We start from the raw sequence: 18,504 nt of genomic DNA, 5'->3' as shown, positions 1-18,504 counted from the left end.
ATCTATTCCTAAATCTTTGGAAGGTAAAAATATAAGCCCTGAATCTATTCCTAAAATTTAGGAAGGTATATGTGGATATTGCAGTTTAGCGAGAGTAATACGTCCAAACCATTTTAGGATTAATTTCTGTTAATAGTTAAAACGACTTGGAATGATTTTATAGGGAAAGCTTTTGTTTCCTTGATTATTGTTGCAACACAACAAAATTTAGCTCTTTTGCGCATATTTGAGCTATTTAGTTCTTTTGTTTCCCTGGTTATGAATGCTCAGTTGACTTTCTTAATATGCCCCATAAAGTTTTTGAGAAAGGTGTTATTAGTTATACATCTGGTATCAAATCTTTAGTATTTTGTAAAGGTTTGATTCATTGCAAGTAAGGTGTTATATGTGGTTCATTTCATAGTGTGTTGGTTGAGTGGTGGTGGTGTTGTGCTTACCAATGTTCAAATCTCTGTTAGGCCATTGTGATCGTAGGCATTGCCCTACTCATAGATTGTTTGTGTTGCTTCTGTCTATAATGCAGAAGTTTGCTTTTATTTTATGTTTGATAGTACAAGGTTATGAATGCTCAATTGACTTTTTAATTTTAAAAATTAGTTCTTAATTTGCCCTTTAAGGTTTTGCATCAAATATTTATTTTGATGTAAAGTTGTGATTCTTTCACAATGAAGCACTATACTTTAGTTAGTGCAATATTCTTTGGTAGTTATGTGTGACATTATAGATGCATTTAATATGATATATTAGACATGCGTTTAATATTGTGAGACAAATTGAGTAAATGTATTTAATATTAGAAGCTTGTTTTGTGAGCCCATCACTTAATTAACTTATGATATAATGTGTAAGACACATTGGAAAAATGCATTTAATATAGTTGGAGTGGGTATAAAATGCATTTATGGAGTCATATGAAGGCTAACCATTTTACACATGGATTGGAGAGCATCTGGTTTGCTTTTGAGATTATAACGGCTTTTGGGTATAAAATCAAACTTGGGTTTCCACCTTAGATAATGCCACTTGCATGCCTTGATCAATGGTGACTTGAAGATTTGGTAACTTTTTTTTATTGCATGCATTGATTAATGGTGCCCACCAGTAGTCGTGAGGGCTAACTTCATCAACATGTAGCCGTCACATGGAATATTGTAAGACCACTTTTTTTTAAGAAATGTGAAATGGACACTTAACTATCTACAATTGAGGTTTGAAGACGTGACTCATCATGTGACTCGTCAAAATAACGTGTCTAGTGCAAAGTGTCCAAAAAATGGCTTTTTAAAGATTCTACCAAAACTTACTCTAAAAATTCTTAGTAGTTGAATAAAAAAATATCATTTGTAATTTAATACAATATCATATTTTTATGTAAAATATAACTATATGCAACTTAAATGGACTAGATGCCTATTAGTAATTATAAGTGTGTTATCTCTAACTTTTATATCCAACATCAAATGACTAATAGTTGAACACAAAAAAATATTTGTTGTTATAAAAACAACATATTATTATATAAAATACAACTTATATTGAACACAAAGGGACCAATTGTTGAACACTAAAACCTTTGGAAAATCCTTCACATTTTATGGAGAAAAACAAGGTATTTATTGTGTTCACCTTTTATATTTGTGATAAGACAAATTATTAATATTAAATACTCCAATGCATATACATTGCTACCCCAATAGTTATACACATAAGAATCATATTTTTTCACTATGATATAACAATACTTGTTTAAGTGAGCATCTTATTTTATAAATGACACTTATAGTGGATAATTGTGATATTTTATTTGAAACAAAAAAATGATTTATTTCACTTGTTATTGAATGTATTTATGCCATTTTTATATAGTAGTTATAGGTTTTTTTGTGTTCAAGTATTGGTCCATTTTAACCAACATTTGGTAATTTTTTTATTTACATGTGGATTATTTATTTACAATATATAGTATAAATGTGTGGCAAGACTGGATATTATAAGCACAATTGCTATAATGACTATTGGACCTTGTGCAACTACTGGCCCCTCTCCCCTATGGTGTCTGAGATGATGAGACTTAGAGGTTTGAGTAGTGGTAGTTGTTTCTTAAGAGGAATCAAGTGTCTTGAAGTGGGATATGTGGTCTCTAGTATACTTGTTTTGAGATATTAGATTTGTTGCATGCATATTTGTGATATTTTATTATTTAGAATGTGAAAGATCAATGAGTTTTTTAGATGTGTTTCAATGATCCAAATTTGCATGGTGGTTGGGTGGCTCATAATTGCATGCATGCACATTTGTTTTTACTAAATGTGTTTTGTAGGTTATGGAAAATCGTTTTTAAGACCACAATTCTTAAGGTTATTTAAATGCGAGTTTTTAAGATTTGTATGCATATTTTTGGCATGGTTGGAGGCTTGTTCATGTCTTTCATGTAAGCATATAGATAAGAGAGTAGCTAATTCTAGATCAATATGCTTGAGAGCTAATCAAAGAAATATTTAGAAGATCAAAATGACAATAATGATAATCTATATGAAAGATACAGTGCAATATAGAAGAGATATATTCCTTACGAGAGAAAAATGTGGGTATAAATAGGATGCTATCAAGAGATGAAAATGATAATCGATATGATATAATAGATGTAGTCACATTTGTAGTACATCACCAAACTAGGGAAGTACAAATGCACTAAATAAACTTAACAAGTTAGGTGTGAATAAGACACAAGTAAATTGGACTAGGAAAAGATGTTAAGACTAGTGTTTTCACACCAATATTCTCATCATCCTTGCCTTGTTGCCCAAGTGTAATGGAGGGTAAAGAACAAAATGTGGTAAATCCTTAGATCACTAAAGGAAACATAAAGAAGTTGTAAATGTTTGCCAAAGAACGACTACTATACCAAAATTGAAAAATCTCCATCCAAATCAAGATGGAGATTGGGATCAAAGTGTAACAAATTTGTATGACCAAATGAACATTGCTTGAGCATTGCACAAATGGTGAATTCACTTCAATATATTGCATCAATGCAACAATTTTTAGTTGAAGTACATCTACCACACCAAAAGAGCTATAAATCTACATAAGTGAGCAAATGAATATTGCTTGAACATTCAATGGATGGTCAATGCACACAAATGTATTCAAGCAATTTAATAAATTAGTTGTTAAAAAGACGTGACACAACCAAAAGGTGCCAATAATCTCATAAAAATGATTAATTGCATAAGGTATGTGGATTCATAAACATGTATTCAAGATTGTTTATATAGCACGTGGTTTTCAGTAACTAGGGATATGACATTATAATGCATTTAGGTGGATGGAAAGTTGTCACGTGACACACATCTGTTAAGTTGGTTATATTGGGTCGTGTATAATTTGTGCAATTAATTATATTAAGAGTTGAGTAGGCCTTTATTAGGATTTACCCTTCCATTACATTATAAGGAGGTATATATAAAGGAAGGTGATTATCATTGTAAGAGATGTGTGTGAAGTATGAAATTGTATTTGGGATTTCTTAGAGATATAACTTGGAGTGGCTTCTTCCTTTAGGAGTATTATATGGTGTTACCTTACCTTAAGGGTTTACTCTATTATTGCATATATTATATATTAGGTATATTGGCCCACAAACATGTCTTGTGTTGTGTGATATCTATATTTTGCATTATATTATTTCCATTATCATATGTGTGGATCTTATTAGTGGTTCAACTTACCAAAATACATAGGTAATTAGTTGTTGCATCTATCTAATATATATGAATGATAATTAGACACATAATTCACTACAAAAGTGATACCAACAAAGAATTATCATAAGTGCAAATAGTCCAATATCTCACATAATCTTGATTAGGGAGAGATATGATAGCTTCACTAAAAATTGTCAAAATAAAGTAGTGCAAGAAGGTGAAGTGACATTAAAATGCCCAATATGGTCTTGTAACTTAAAAAAAGTGCAACAAAACATGTGAGTGAAGGGAGATGAGGACATGCGTATGAAAATATGACATACACAATAATTGCTTGTGACACTACGCGAAGTAGTGAGAAAAAAAATGACACAAGGAGATTGCAAAAACCAAGTAGATCACCAAATTTAGTTAAATTGTCAAATTTATCAAAAGGCCTAGATTTGGTGATTACTAAAAATCCTAATAAAATAGTTTAGAATTGAAAAGTTTGAGAAATAACTAAATTTGGGTTATACCACCAAGTATACCACTAAGTATGGAAGCTTGCTAAATATACTTTGTTGCTACTTGTTAGAGGCTTCACTTCTTAAATAACTACAAGATAAATTTGTTGACCCCTAGATGGAGGGTCACACATATTGTTGAACGGGGGAGTCTCCATATTTGATGTGGACAAGATATTTAGAAAAAAGTATTTTATTTGGGTTGGGATGTAAAGCACAGCACTTGCCATCCTTATACAGAAGTGGGGTAGGGCCCATGACTCTTGTCACTCCTATGAAAAGGGTTGGATGGGGCCAAAAGGTTTGTAGACCTTACCATGATAGGACCATGGCTAGGGTTGCAACTCTATTACGAATGTGGTGGGGAGGGGTTTGTACCACTCATAAGTCCCAAAATTTATAAAGAAACTGTAACAAGATTTTTTAAACAAAGCACTATAATTTTTTTAGGTTTTTTAATATTTTTTATTTGAAAAAAATAGGAGGCCCACAAATTTTTGGTCCCCTTTAATAAGATACAATGGAATCTATACATCCATGCACTAGTTTTGAATTTTTTGTGATTTAAAAAATAAAAACTACACCTTATGTAGACAATGATGTGTTATAAAAAATACTTTATCTAAAGTTACACACTTCCTAAATGAAAACCTTTTAGATCTAGTCTCCAAAGATTAATTTGGAAATTGAAAAAAATGGCAAATCCAAAAAAAAAAAAAGAAACCTTTGAACAATAGTAAATATTTTTATGAATAAATAATGTTAACCTCCAAAAGAGAAATCACTCTAAAATTTGATCTTTTTCATATGTTCCAAGTCTCTAGATCATATCCAAGGATGCAAGAGAGAAGCATACTTAGCTTTTACACAATTATCGTCCACTATCTTTTGAAAATAGACTAACCTATTATCTTATATCTTTTGAAAATGAACTAACCTTAAATAGTCACTCGTTACAATAATATTAAAAAAAATTAGAAGACCAAAACGACAATAACAATGTTTAATGCAAAGGATACATAGTGCAATATATAAGGGATATATTGCTAACATGAGAGAAAGAGGTAGTATATATAGGATACACCACCAAGAGATGCAAATGTACAATCAATATGAGATAATAAGAGATATAGTCACATTTTTAGTACATCTCCACCAATTTAAAAAATTGCAAAGGCTTTAATTAAACTTAACATTTTAGGTGTGAACAAGGGAAAAAAAAAAACTTAGTAAAAGACACATCTAGACTAACATCTTCAAACCAACATTTGATTCTTGAATTGTGTTTGTTTTATGTTGTAGATTGGTGGTGTAAGATCTGTACATCTTATGTCTCTTCTTTTAATTTGATGCTTTATAATGCTCATGATTCAACATGTTTTTATGACCTATTTAGTGGATATATTATTTAGGTGAGTGCATGCATGGTGGTACTAATAAAAAATCTTGACTCATGATTATACTACCTCATACCTTGTATTGAATGCACAATAATTATTATGTTAATGCATTGATGTTTGTGGTTATGGGCCATGCATGGCTATTGTGGTGCATTCTTGAGTGTTGCTTGTGTTGATTTAGGAACCATCCACATGAGATGTTTGATAGGCTAGCTGTGTTGGTGCTTTGTGTTGTGTTGTAATTATGTTTATGAAGACTAAATTATATGTTTACTATCATGCTTTGTGATATTACTAACCTATTATGATCACAATCTATGTTGATGTTAGTATATTACTATATGAGACATTAGATTATTGTGCAATTGATTTATGTTGATTATTTCAGATTCATTGTTTTTATTTCAATTATTAGACTTTAGTCACTTTTAGTTTGATGATTTAGTATTTCTAATTGACAATGATTAAACGTTATTTGATCATGTTTATGTGTCGTTTTGATTATGCATATGTATAAAATCAATATTGTGATGTGATTATTAAGTGATGAAATTTGATGACATATATGTGTCTTGCGTAAGTATATTTGTGTTAATGAGATTTAAATTGTGCTTCGACTACCATGTATTAGATAGACTTGTGTGCTCAAGTGTGTAGTATAGGTGAAAATCAATGGTAGCCGATAATGGAGAAGTAGGATGGATTTGTTTGAGTGTATCAATCTTCTTCCATGATAGGATAATATGATGTGACATGATTTACTTATGAAACACATCTATTTGAATCATGTAGAATTAAAGATCCTTGTGTGATGAAGCCAATAAAGTGTTCTAATTGTGTTAATTTTTTTCTAGTATACGTAAAGGGGGGTTCTTATGTGATATTTAATGAGGTTCTTTACAAGGGTCATGTGGAAATTAAAAGGTATTTTATACATGTTGAAAAAGGTTAATTTCATTATATATATCATTACAAAATCAACTCAAGAGTTGCATATATAAAGTGAATTTCATTTATTAAAAATATGATTTGTGATATGGAAATAAAGTTGTGGGTGAGAATATTTGATTTTAGAAAAAATATTTTAAATATTATTACTTTGTTGAGTGCAGAAGGAAAAATGTCATTATTTGGAGAAAGTTTGTAGTACAACAAGCCACATACCCAGGTCATTAGACAACCAAACATTTTTTTGTTGTTGGATGAACATAAGAATGACACAAAAATTTGCAATAAAACATTGAATTGTTACACTGGATGTTAATGTGCACACAATATCATGTTAAGAACAACAAAATAAAGACATTGAGAACATAAAAAGGTATTGTTGGCCAAAAAATAGGATACAGACATTGGTCCAAAAATATATAATATCTAACTAGAAACAAGGGTTTGAAACAAGAGCCTTGGAAGATAGAATATACTTTTAGAGATATCATCTATGGTCCATGTCCCCTATTGTAGATATAAGTAGATAGAAAGATCTATTCACCAAAATAGAAGAGATATAAAGAACTTATAAGAGACAATAAAGAAGAATAATATATTAAGGAATATCGAAATGCAATGAATATATGTTAATATATGAATACAAACAATTCTCAATTATGATCTATTATGTGTATATAGTATTTTATTTTGATTTACAACTAACATAGGATCCAAAATGCCTTTCCTTGTTGGCTCAATAGGACTAAGTCTAGGGTAGAAGACTACAACATCATAAATCTTTTGGGTACAAAAATTTGGTTCATATCCCTCAAATTTCTTGCTAACATTGGTTCCATTGTCAAGACCTTGGTTGGGTTTTGTTGAGGTTTGTTGATAAATTTTTTAAATTGTAAAACTATTACTAGATTAAGAAACAAGCTATAGATGATAGGAGAGATATGATCAATCAAATTATTGTCTTCTTGATGTTTACCCTCTGAGAGAGGGTTAGGTGCCAAAGGGATGAGAAACAAAAAGGAGGAAAAGGTCCAAAGAAACCTATAAAAGGATGTGACCATTAATATAACTACTAGATAACTACCATGAGACATAATATAGGAGTGATACAATTCCAAATCTTAAACACCCATTACCAAAGGAGACAAAAGGTTTTCAAGAAAGATCAAGGAGTAATTTGAATAAGAGAGGAAGGAAATAATGGCTAGCCCTAATCGAGAGGAGAGGAGAGAAATCAAATGGTGGAAGGAGAAGAAAGATATATAAGAAGAATGAAGATGACAACAAAGTCAAGGTTAGTGCACACCATTGGGGGTGCTTCTAAGTGCATCGATGTGGGTGCTATTGTACAAAAAGGAAAAGACAATAGAACAAAGAAGGAGAAGACACTGGAGAAGATGAGTTTACTACTTAAGGAATCAAAAGACTTGTAAGTAGTGTTGAGAAGATAATACATAATCAAGAATCTAAAAGCTTGTTGTTAGAGAAAAGTTGTAGCATGGAGGATCCTAATTTGTGAGAACTTTCTAACCCTAAAATTAAATAAACTATATTAAACTAGATGCTAGGTTTAAGGAGTTCCTCAAAACTTCAGATAAGGTCCTATTTGTTAATGATAAATATTTGGAAAAGTTAGTTAACAATTTAAGTATAGGTTAAAGGAGGAAGAAAGAAAGAAAGAAAAAGCTAATAAGGAAGTAAGCATAGATGTGGCCATTAACCAATCAAATGTCATTTACTTAAAAAAGGGTAAAAAAAAAGTTATGAAGAGTTGCAGCCTCAGGACCAAGACCCATCCCCATCAAGGTCTAAAAGTAGGAGAGTTGTTGTAGAAAGATCAACAAAGCAAAGAGAAGAGAGGAAAGAAGAGAAGAAAGAGCAGAAAGAAGAAAGTAAAGATCTAGACAACCCTTGGAGCAAAATTTTAGGGGATGACTATTTTAATATAAAACTTGAAAGAGACAAGGTTAGATAGACAAAGCCTTGGAGTAGCATTAGAAAGGAGATGAAACGAGCCACACCAAAATCAACAAATAAAATGGTACACAAACCTAAGTAAAGAATCCAAGACAAGTTCAAACATTATGGACATAGCAATGAAGATCCCTATCTTTTGAACTAGCACTACTGAAGCTATTGAACATTTATTTCTTTTAGAGTCCATATTGTTAGGGTTTCAAGCAGATCTGAAGCAAATATGAACTAACAATTATATGCAGATTTAAATACAAAAGATAAAGAAATAAAATAGGACACAGATAACACAGAGATTTAACGTGGTTCACCCAGAATGGGTTACGTCCACCATACACAGTCGTCCAATCTTTCTTATTATCCAGCAAAAACAATACATCAACCTTACAATGCCTTAAGCATCCCAGCTACTTATAACATGCGTTTTTTAGGGCAAAAACAAAGTCGACCTTTTTAGGGTTTTACTACAATGTCGATTTTCATAAAAAAAATACCCAATTTTTTTTTCTTGAGGGCTCCCGTCCCCGAACCCTCGCTTTTCTCGAGGGCTACCACCTCCGAACCCCTGCCCGGGGCCCAACCCGGCCCCGAACCTCGGCGAGGATACTTGTTGAGTGTACAGTACTTTGTTGATCAGTCGCCACATTTCAACAATCTCCCACTTGGAGACTGATCAGGCTCCACACCGAACAATCTCCCACTTGGAGACTGATACTACATGACACCACTGTACATGCAACATCCGCTGGATAAAACACTAGGACTCGACTGGTATAAATTCCACAATTATCAATCAAGAAGACCAATAGAAACTGATGAAGAAATCAACTTCTCTTGTGGAATTGCCTTTATGAACATATCGGCAGGATTCTCACTTGTGTGAATCTTCTCAAGCCGTAACCGACCCTCCTCCAAAACAGTCCAGATGAAGTGGTACCTGAGCTGAATGTGCTTTGTCCTTGAATGAAAAGCAAAGTTCTTCGCAAGACGAATGGCACTCTGGCTATTAGTATACAATGGGCTATCCTCTTGTGTCTGACCCAATTCCTCCAAAAAACATTGCAACCAAATCATCTCCTTGCTGACTTCTGTAGCAGCAACATACTCAACTTCAGTGGTTGAAAGTGCAACAACCTTTTTCAGTCTAGAAATCCAACTAACTACAATTCCCCTTATAGTAAAAACATACCCTGTAGTACTCCTCCGTGAATCAATATCACCCGCTAGATCAGAGTTAACAAATCCACTCAGAGCAACATTAGATCCTTTGAAACATAATGCCTTCATAGTAGTTCCTTTCAAATACCGAAGAATCCATTTCACAGCATTCCAATGTTCCATACCCGGATTACTCATAAACCTACTCACAACTCCCACTGCATGTGCAATATCTGGCCTTGTGCATACCATTGCATACATCAGACTGCCAACAGTTGATGAATATGGGATGTTAGACATTTTATTAACCTCTCCCTATGCCTTTGGGCACATCTCCTTAGTCAATTTGAAATGACTAGCCAAAGGTGTACTAACTGCTTTTGCATCCTGCATGTTAAATCTTTTCAACACCTTTATATACTCACTTTGGGACAAATTCAAGGTTCTATTTTTCCTGTCCCGTGTAATCCTCATACCGAGAATTTGCTTAACTGCACCCAAATCCTTCATAGCAAATGACCTGGCTAATTTCTGTTTAAGATCATTTATATGTTGCATGTTAGACCCAACAACAAGCATGTCATCAACATAAAGCAACAGGATAATATAACTGCCATTATGAAATCTCTTAAAATATACACAATGATCAGAATGACATCTATGATAACCGTCTTTAGCCATGAAACTATCAAATTTTAAATACCATTGTCGGGGTGCTTGCTTTAGGCCATACAGACTTTTCTTCAACCTGCACACCAAGTTCTCCTTACCTTTGACCTCATATCCCTGTGGTTGCAACATGTAAATTTCCTCCTCCAAATCTCCATGGAGAAAAGCTGTTTTGACATCTAATTGTTCAAGATGTAAATCATCTGCAGCCACAAGACTAAGTATAGTTCTAATTGAAGTCATTTTTACAACTGGAGAAAATATTTCATCATAATCTATACCCTTTTTCTATGCAAAACCTTTTACCACAAGTCTGGCCTTATATATTTTCTGACCTCCTTCCTCCTCCTTTAGCCGATAAACCCATTTGTTAGGCAAGGCTCTTTTTTTTGCAGGTAAAGGGACTAAGTCCCAAGTCTTATTTTTCATCAAGGAGTCCATCTCCTCTTTCATGCCTAGCTCCCACTGTTGTTTGGCATCTACCTGCATTGCTTCTTCATATTCTTCTGGTTCACCAGAATCCAGTAATAAAATAGAATACAAAGAAGGATAAAATCTTTTAGGGGGTCTACTTGTCCTCTTAGAATGTCTAACACTTGCAGGAGTTTGTGGGACAATCTGCTGTTGTTGAGCATTAGGTACCTATGGCATTTCATTTTCAGGAATCTCATCCAACACCACATATTCTTGTTTGTCCTGTTCATGCTTCTTTTCCTGCATCTGTTCTTTATACATGACCTTCTCATTGAATATAACATCTCTACTTCTAATTATTTTCTCATTTTCAAAATCCCATAACTGATAGCCATATTCATCTATCCCATATCCAATGAAGGTACATTTATGAGATTTAACATCAAGCTTGGTTCTATTTTCTTTATCAACATGGACAAAAGCTTCCCAACCAAAAGTTTTAGAAAAGAATAATTTACCTTTTTACCAGTCCATGCCTCCTCTGGAATACCACCATCCAAAGGGGTTGAAGGTCCTCTATTTATCAAATAGACAACAGTATGTACAACATCTGCCCAAAAATGTAAGGGCAATCCAACATGAAATCTCATGCTCCTCGCGTGTTCCATGATGGTCCTATTCATTCTCTCTGACACGCCATTTTCCTGTGGAGTTCCTGGAACTGTCTTTTGCTTTCGAATCCCATTTAAGGAGCAATAATCTTCAAATGCTTTGCTGCAATACTCACCTCCATTATCCGATCTAAAACACTTCAACTTTTTTCCTGTCTCATTCTCAACCAAAGCTTTCCATTTCTTAAAAGTTTCAAAAACATTTGATTTTTGTTTTAGGAAATATACCCATGTTTTTCTGGTTTAGTCATCAATAAAAATAACATAATAACAAGAGCCACTAAGAGATGATACCTGAGCCGGTCCCCATACATCTGAATGTACAAGCTCTAACTTCTCACTCTTCTTCTCTTTCCCAACCTTGAGAAATCTGACTCTTTTCTGTTTACCATAAAAACAGTTTTCACAGAACTCTAAATCAATCTTCTTTAGTCCTGGCAATAGATTTTTGGAGTGAAGGGTTTTCATCCCTTTCTCACTCGTGTGCCCAAGCCTATGGTGCCACATTATCGAATATGTTCTTGCAACATTTATTGTTGTTGGCCCTGCAGTAATTTTATCTGTAGCAGCTAGGGTAGAGTAAGTGTTACCTGTACACAGATATAATGTGCCTACCTTCGCACCTTTAGCTATTACTAATGATCCTTTAGCGACCTTCCACATACTGTCTGAGAGGGTAACTATGCAACCTTCACTACCTAGTTGCCCTGCAGAAATTAAATTTCTTCTTAAATTAGGAACATGTCTTACCTCCTGCAGAAACCAATCATTTCCATTCTGCAACTTGATCTTTATCTTTCCTTTTCCAACAATTTGACAGGGCTCATCATCACCCAAATATACCTGTCCAAAATCACGTTGAACATAATCTAGAAAACATTTTCTATGGGGTGTAGCATGAAATGAAGCCCCAGAATCTATTACCCAGGAATCATTAACATTATCCAAACATAAGATTAAAGCATCTTGTTAAGTATTACTTGCAATATTAGCTTCCTTACTGTCATTTTCATTTTTGTCTCCTTTGTTTTTTCGAGACCAACAGTCTTTCTTTAGATGACCAAGCTTTCCGCAGTACCAGCAATCTTTCTTTCCTCTAGATTGAGAGCGTCCTTTCTTTGACTTCCCTCGTGACTTCTCATTCCCAGGGCCTTTTCCTCTTTCCTTTGATCTTCCTCTGTTCTCCACATTCAAAACACTACCCGATGATGTTGGAGTCTCACCTGTGCTTTTCCTTGGCATTTCCTTGCTTAGGATAACACCAACAATATCATCAAATACCAAAGTATTTTTACCAGAGACAGAGTTACTTATAGCCATAACCAAGCTATTCCAGCTTTCTGGCAAAGAACATAAAATCAAGAGAGCCCTAACCTCTTCTGCAAAAGTAATTTTTATCGAAGATAATTGACTGGTAATTGTATTAAATTCATTTAAGTGGTCCGCTACAGATCCTCCCTCACTCATTTTCAAATTAAACAGACGCTTCATAAGAAATACCTTATTCGAAGCCGAGGGTTTCTCATACAACTTAGCCAATGTCGCCATCAAATCTATAGTCGTTTTTGCTTCTGTTATATTGAATGCTACAGACGGTGCAAGGCACAATCGAATGGATCCTAGTGCCTTTCTATCTAAAATGTCCCACTCTTCATCTGACATTGTGGTCGGTTTCTTTGCCTTTCCTTCCAATGGCCGCCACAAATCCTTTTGATATAGGTAATCCTCCATCTGCATTTTTCATAATTGATAATTCTGGCCGTTAAACTTTTCGACCTTGAATTTGGAATCCTCCATTGCTCCCACTCAAATCTGAAAGTCCTGCCAATTTACAGAAAACTTTGCTCTGATACCAATTGTTAGGGTTTCAAGCAGATCCGAAACAAATATGAACTAACAATTATATGCAGATTTAAATACAAAAGATAAAGAAATAAAACAGGACACAGATAACACAGAGATTTAACGTGGTTCACCTAGAATGGGTTACGTCCACCATACACAGTCGTTCAATCTTTCTTATTATCCAACAAAAATAGTACATCAACCTTACAATGCCTTAAGCATCCCAGCCGCTTATAACATGCATTTTTAGGGCAAAAACAAAGTCGACCTTTTTAGGGTTTTATTACAATGTCTATTTTCATAAAAAAAATACCTCGGCGAGGATACGTGCTGAGTGTACAGTACTTTGCTGATCAGTCGCCACATTTCGACACACATGGGAGAAGTTGCGGGAGTATGCAGAGAAGAACAAGCTGTTGGACTTCATGGGGTCCTTAAGGAAGGAAGAACTGAAGCGTCAAATCAAGAATTATCCTTAGTAGTTCATTGTTTTGGATGTGGTAAAAGACAAATTTTTGGCTAACTATGGCACCTTGAAGATTCCAATAGAGAGTCACTTAGATGAAAAATATAACACAAGGAGAAAATGAATATGTCATAAGTTATGTCAAGAAGTTCAAGGAAGTATGTAGGAAGTTGGAGGAACATTTGACTAAGAAGCAGAAAATAGAATGGTTCATATCTAGATTACATAGAGACATAAGAGCAAGATTGGATGGTAGAGTGTTTGATAAGTATGTTGATATAATTGCCATGGCCTACCAAATTGAAGCTCAACCATGGAGGAGACCAAAAAAAATAGAAATGGTGAAATACTTGAAGATTAATAGTTGAAAGTACAAAAGTTAGTACTAAAATAGGAAATTAGGGCTACTAAGCCTAAACAACTAGAAAGGATCTCATGCACATATTGTAATAGGGAATGGGACATCCACAATGAATGCCCCAAGGATTGAGCTTAAAATACCTTAGCAAACGTCAAACCAATTAGACCTAATTTTATGTATTGTGCTATTTGTCAAGAGTGGGACTTGCACCTTACATAGGATTGTTCAAAAAATAAACCTCCAGTTTGAAATGGAGGAATCAATGTTGGAAAAATCATAATTGCTGTGTTGATGAAAAGAGTGATGCTGGATATTGGATCCCACACTGGCAAGATAGCAAGAATGCCTATGCTATGTAGAATAACATGCAAGGTTACCAATGTGATAACCACCAATATAATTATAGAGGATGTAGAGGAAGAGACTAGAACAACATTAGAAGAAATGATGCTATTTGCTTCAATTGTGGAAAAATGGGCCACTATGCATCTGAGTGTTGGGTGGAGAAGAAACAAAAATGCACCTTTTGTGGACAATATAATGATAATATATTTTCATGTGAGGTTGCTAGAACATTTTACCAGAACTAGGATGCTAGCCAACCTTCCTAAAGTGACAAATTACAAAGAGAAGTGAGGGTGATCCAGAGGATGCCACATTAAGGAATAAGAGGTTACCATAGAATGGATGTGTAGTCTTTAGACACGTCTACCAAAGAATACTCTAGAGAAGAATACTCTAGTGTTGGGTGGAGAAGAAACAAAAATGCACCTTTTGTGGACAATATAATGATAATATGTTTTCATGTGAGGTTGCTAGAACATTTTACCAGAACTAGGATGCTAGCCAACCTTCCTAAAGTGACAAATTACAAAGAGAAGTGAGGGTGATCCAGAGGATGCCACAACAAGGAATAAGAGGTTACCATATAAATGATGTGTAGTCTTTAGACACGTCTACCAAAGAATACTCTAGAGAAGAACTAGCCATGGAGAAGAAGAAAATCAAAGGGAAGAAGAAAGAAAATATCTTGACTAGACAAGGTATTGCTGCCTAGAGACATAAGAAGAAACAAATGATGGAAGAAGGTTACAAAGAATATTATAGTTTGGAAGAAGAAGAGGATGAAGTATCATAACATTTTCAGCCTAATAAGAAATAACATGAGAAGATAATAGAGCAAGCTAAACAAACTATGCAAAAACAACAACAACAAGAGGAAGTAGGTTTCTTCATAGAGGAAGAGGTGAAAATGCTTGAAGATCTATAAGCCTTTGCCAGAAACAAAGATTTGGTGCTCAAATTGAAACAATGGGGAAAATATTGGAATAAGAAGAAGTAGGTAAATCAGTTGTTTGAGGATTGGAATTGTAAGAATGGTTTGTTGCTGATTAATGTTCATTTAAAAAAATCTTAAATTTATTTATGTTATGGTGGACCTGGGCACATACCTTAATATCATTCCATGCACTACATGAGAGAAATTAGAGAGGCTAAAGCTAGTAAAAACATCAATGAATATAAGTTTGGCTAATTATTCTAGAATTGAGACATTAATAACCTAGAAAAATGTTGAAGTAAATGTCAAAGGGATTAAACAACGTGTGGACTCTGAAGTGGTATAAATTAAGGATCCATTTAACACATTCAAGGTTCTACTTGGATTAAGATGGTTTGTTAATTCTAATTGTATTGTAGACTCCTAGAAATAGGAGATTTCATTTGCAGATACTACTTGAGTGGTGCATATCCTTTTAGGAGAACAAGATGATAGATCTTATAGAGAAGAAGTAGCACAAGATAATTTAGGAGAAGATGTGAAAAATCTCTATTCATCTTCCAAACTTTTGGATGGAGGAGAAGAAGAAAACGTAAACAATAAAGGGGGTAATGGAATTAGAAAATAGAAATAACAACATTGACAATGATGAAGTGTTGGAGGAATGGATGCAAAGTGAATCAAAGTTAACATCCTAAAGAGTCTATGGATTGTAGAGAGCTTCAATGAAACACACTAAACCTAAAATCGAAACTACACATCTTAGAAAATGCAACAAAAACGAAATTCTATATTCTTCAAGTTACAAACTAAATTGACATGCACAATGACGAAGTAGAAACACTCCAGATCTTGGCAATTCTAGATATAATACAAAATAAATATAGAAGACACTCATAACAAGAAAATCAACACCTTATGAACTTAAACTAGAAGAAACTTACCCTACATGAAAATTGGTAACTTAAGTATTGAAACACTAAAACCAGAAAGATACCGTAACTTAAGTATGGAAACACTAAAACCAAAAAGATACCGTAACTTAAGTACGGAAACACTAAAACCAGAAAAATACCCTAGAAGGATCTGACATGACATCAGGAAAAACAATAATAAATATGAGCTAACATAAGCATGTCTAATTATACTATACTTGTAACATAGTGTATTATTAATAAATAAGAAAATGTAGGTAATAATGATCCAAAAAATTTAATCGTAGAAATGCAACGGGCAGAAAAAGGCGAGAAATGATTAACAACACTAATAGTAGTAAATGAGCTCCACATTGGAAATCTTAAAAATACCCACACTCCATCTATCTACACACTTGTCTATTTTATCTCCCTTGTGCTTTTACAGAGATCATACTCCTGCGCACTTAACTCAACTGTACTTTCATTTGCCATCCCTAAGCCATCTAACTCTTACCCAAACTTTGGCTCATAATCTTGGCCACCCCTATCCTTATATCCACTGCAACTAAGCCATGACTGGAATGCAAAAGATTTCCTTACAAGGCGATGGAAACAAACCCCAATGACGCATTCTCAAGGGTCCCAGTTGAATTCATTTATAGAGAGGATGTGAGAAAATTCATACACTCACCATTGGATGAAACAAATCACACAAATTTTGAATAGCTCTGACAAAAATTGTTGCAAAAGGACACTAACCAATATGCACTAGAGTATGGCCACACAGGAGAAAAGGAATTGGTTTTCCTTGGCCTCACTAAGGAGTAGTGGGTTTGGTTGGTGTTAAGTAGGTTGCATGACAAATGTTTGTATATGGATAAAACCTATCAGATTACAAAGGAGACCATCCATGCCATTATTAGACTATTGGCGGATAGAGCGATCCCACTAAAGAATGATATAAAAAATGCAAAAGCAGAGAAGCTAACCATAGCTACTTTGGATGGCTCGAGTCTGAGCATTAACGATATCAGAAACAAAGCAGTGTTGTAAGCGACGGAGGTCATCACCTGCAAGATTTACTTCACAAAGCAGGAGGTATCTGCTACCACAATATCTATTCACATGATGCATCGAAGTGTTATTGTAGGAAAATATTTTGACTTGTGTGAGGCCTTGAGAATGGAGCTATTAGAAAATGCATCTTGGATGAAGGAATAGGATACCAATTTTGGTATGGTACAGTATTGATTTAATTGGATTTTTATTTTATGTGGGAACTATCACAATATGCCTGAAGAGTATGGGCCATAGGAAAACCGGTAGCCATGCAAATTCTAGAATATGCAAGAAATTTTCCAGACCCTAATGCATACATACAAGTTTTTGCTGGAATTTTAAGGGGTTCTAGAAAATGTTGTAGGACTAGTATAGGATATCACATAGTCATTCAAAAATATATAAATATATATTTCATCATTATTGCAATGCCTTTCTAACCTGAACCTAATTGAGGCGATATTATGTACTGATTCATGCTTTAGATGCTAGATGGTTGAATAATATTAATGATTTCAATTTGATGTTAACTGATTGAATGGTATTTATATTGAAAGTGTATTGTAAAATGTGTGTGTGTTTCACGCTTGCCCAAATTATGATTATTAAGCTCCAATTTATGAGTAGACGTAAAGAGGATGATGTCGTATCATTCAAACATAATGAGAATGAATACAATGTTATAATCCCCATATGGTGAGCATTAATGCTTCAATTATGTATATGTATATTGAGCAAGTATGCTTGACGTGTGTGTGTGTGTGTGTGTGTGTGTTTAAGTGGCTATAGGTACTGGGTATAGACTTCACTTAGCTTCACAGGTTTGAGTGTACCCCCGACGGTGGTTGATTGGAGATATCACATTGGGCAATTCTTACTATGCCTTACCCATCGTACTTAGTTTAGTATGGTCCCCCATGTGTTAACTAGTGTTAGACTCGGATACCACAATTAGTAATGTCTAAAAATCCTAACCCTATGTAGAACCCCAATAAAGAGTGTTTGATGTTTAGTTTATATAATTGTGCATTTAGTTTTGTGAATAATTGTATGGTTTAAATAACATTTTCTCATTATTTAATGATTAAATAAGTTGTTTGGTTAAGTGCATTATTATTTAATGTTTGCCT

This window comes from Cryptomeria japonica, chromosome 8 (assembly GCF_030272615.1).
Source record: "Cryptomeria japonica chromosome 8, Sugi_1.0, whole genome shotgun sequence".
NCBI lineage: Eukaryota > Viridiplantae > Streptophyta > Pinopsida > Cupressales > Cupressaceae > Cryptomeria > Cryptomeria japonica.
This window is presented reverse-complemented; position numbering follows the sequence as displayed.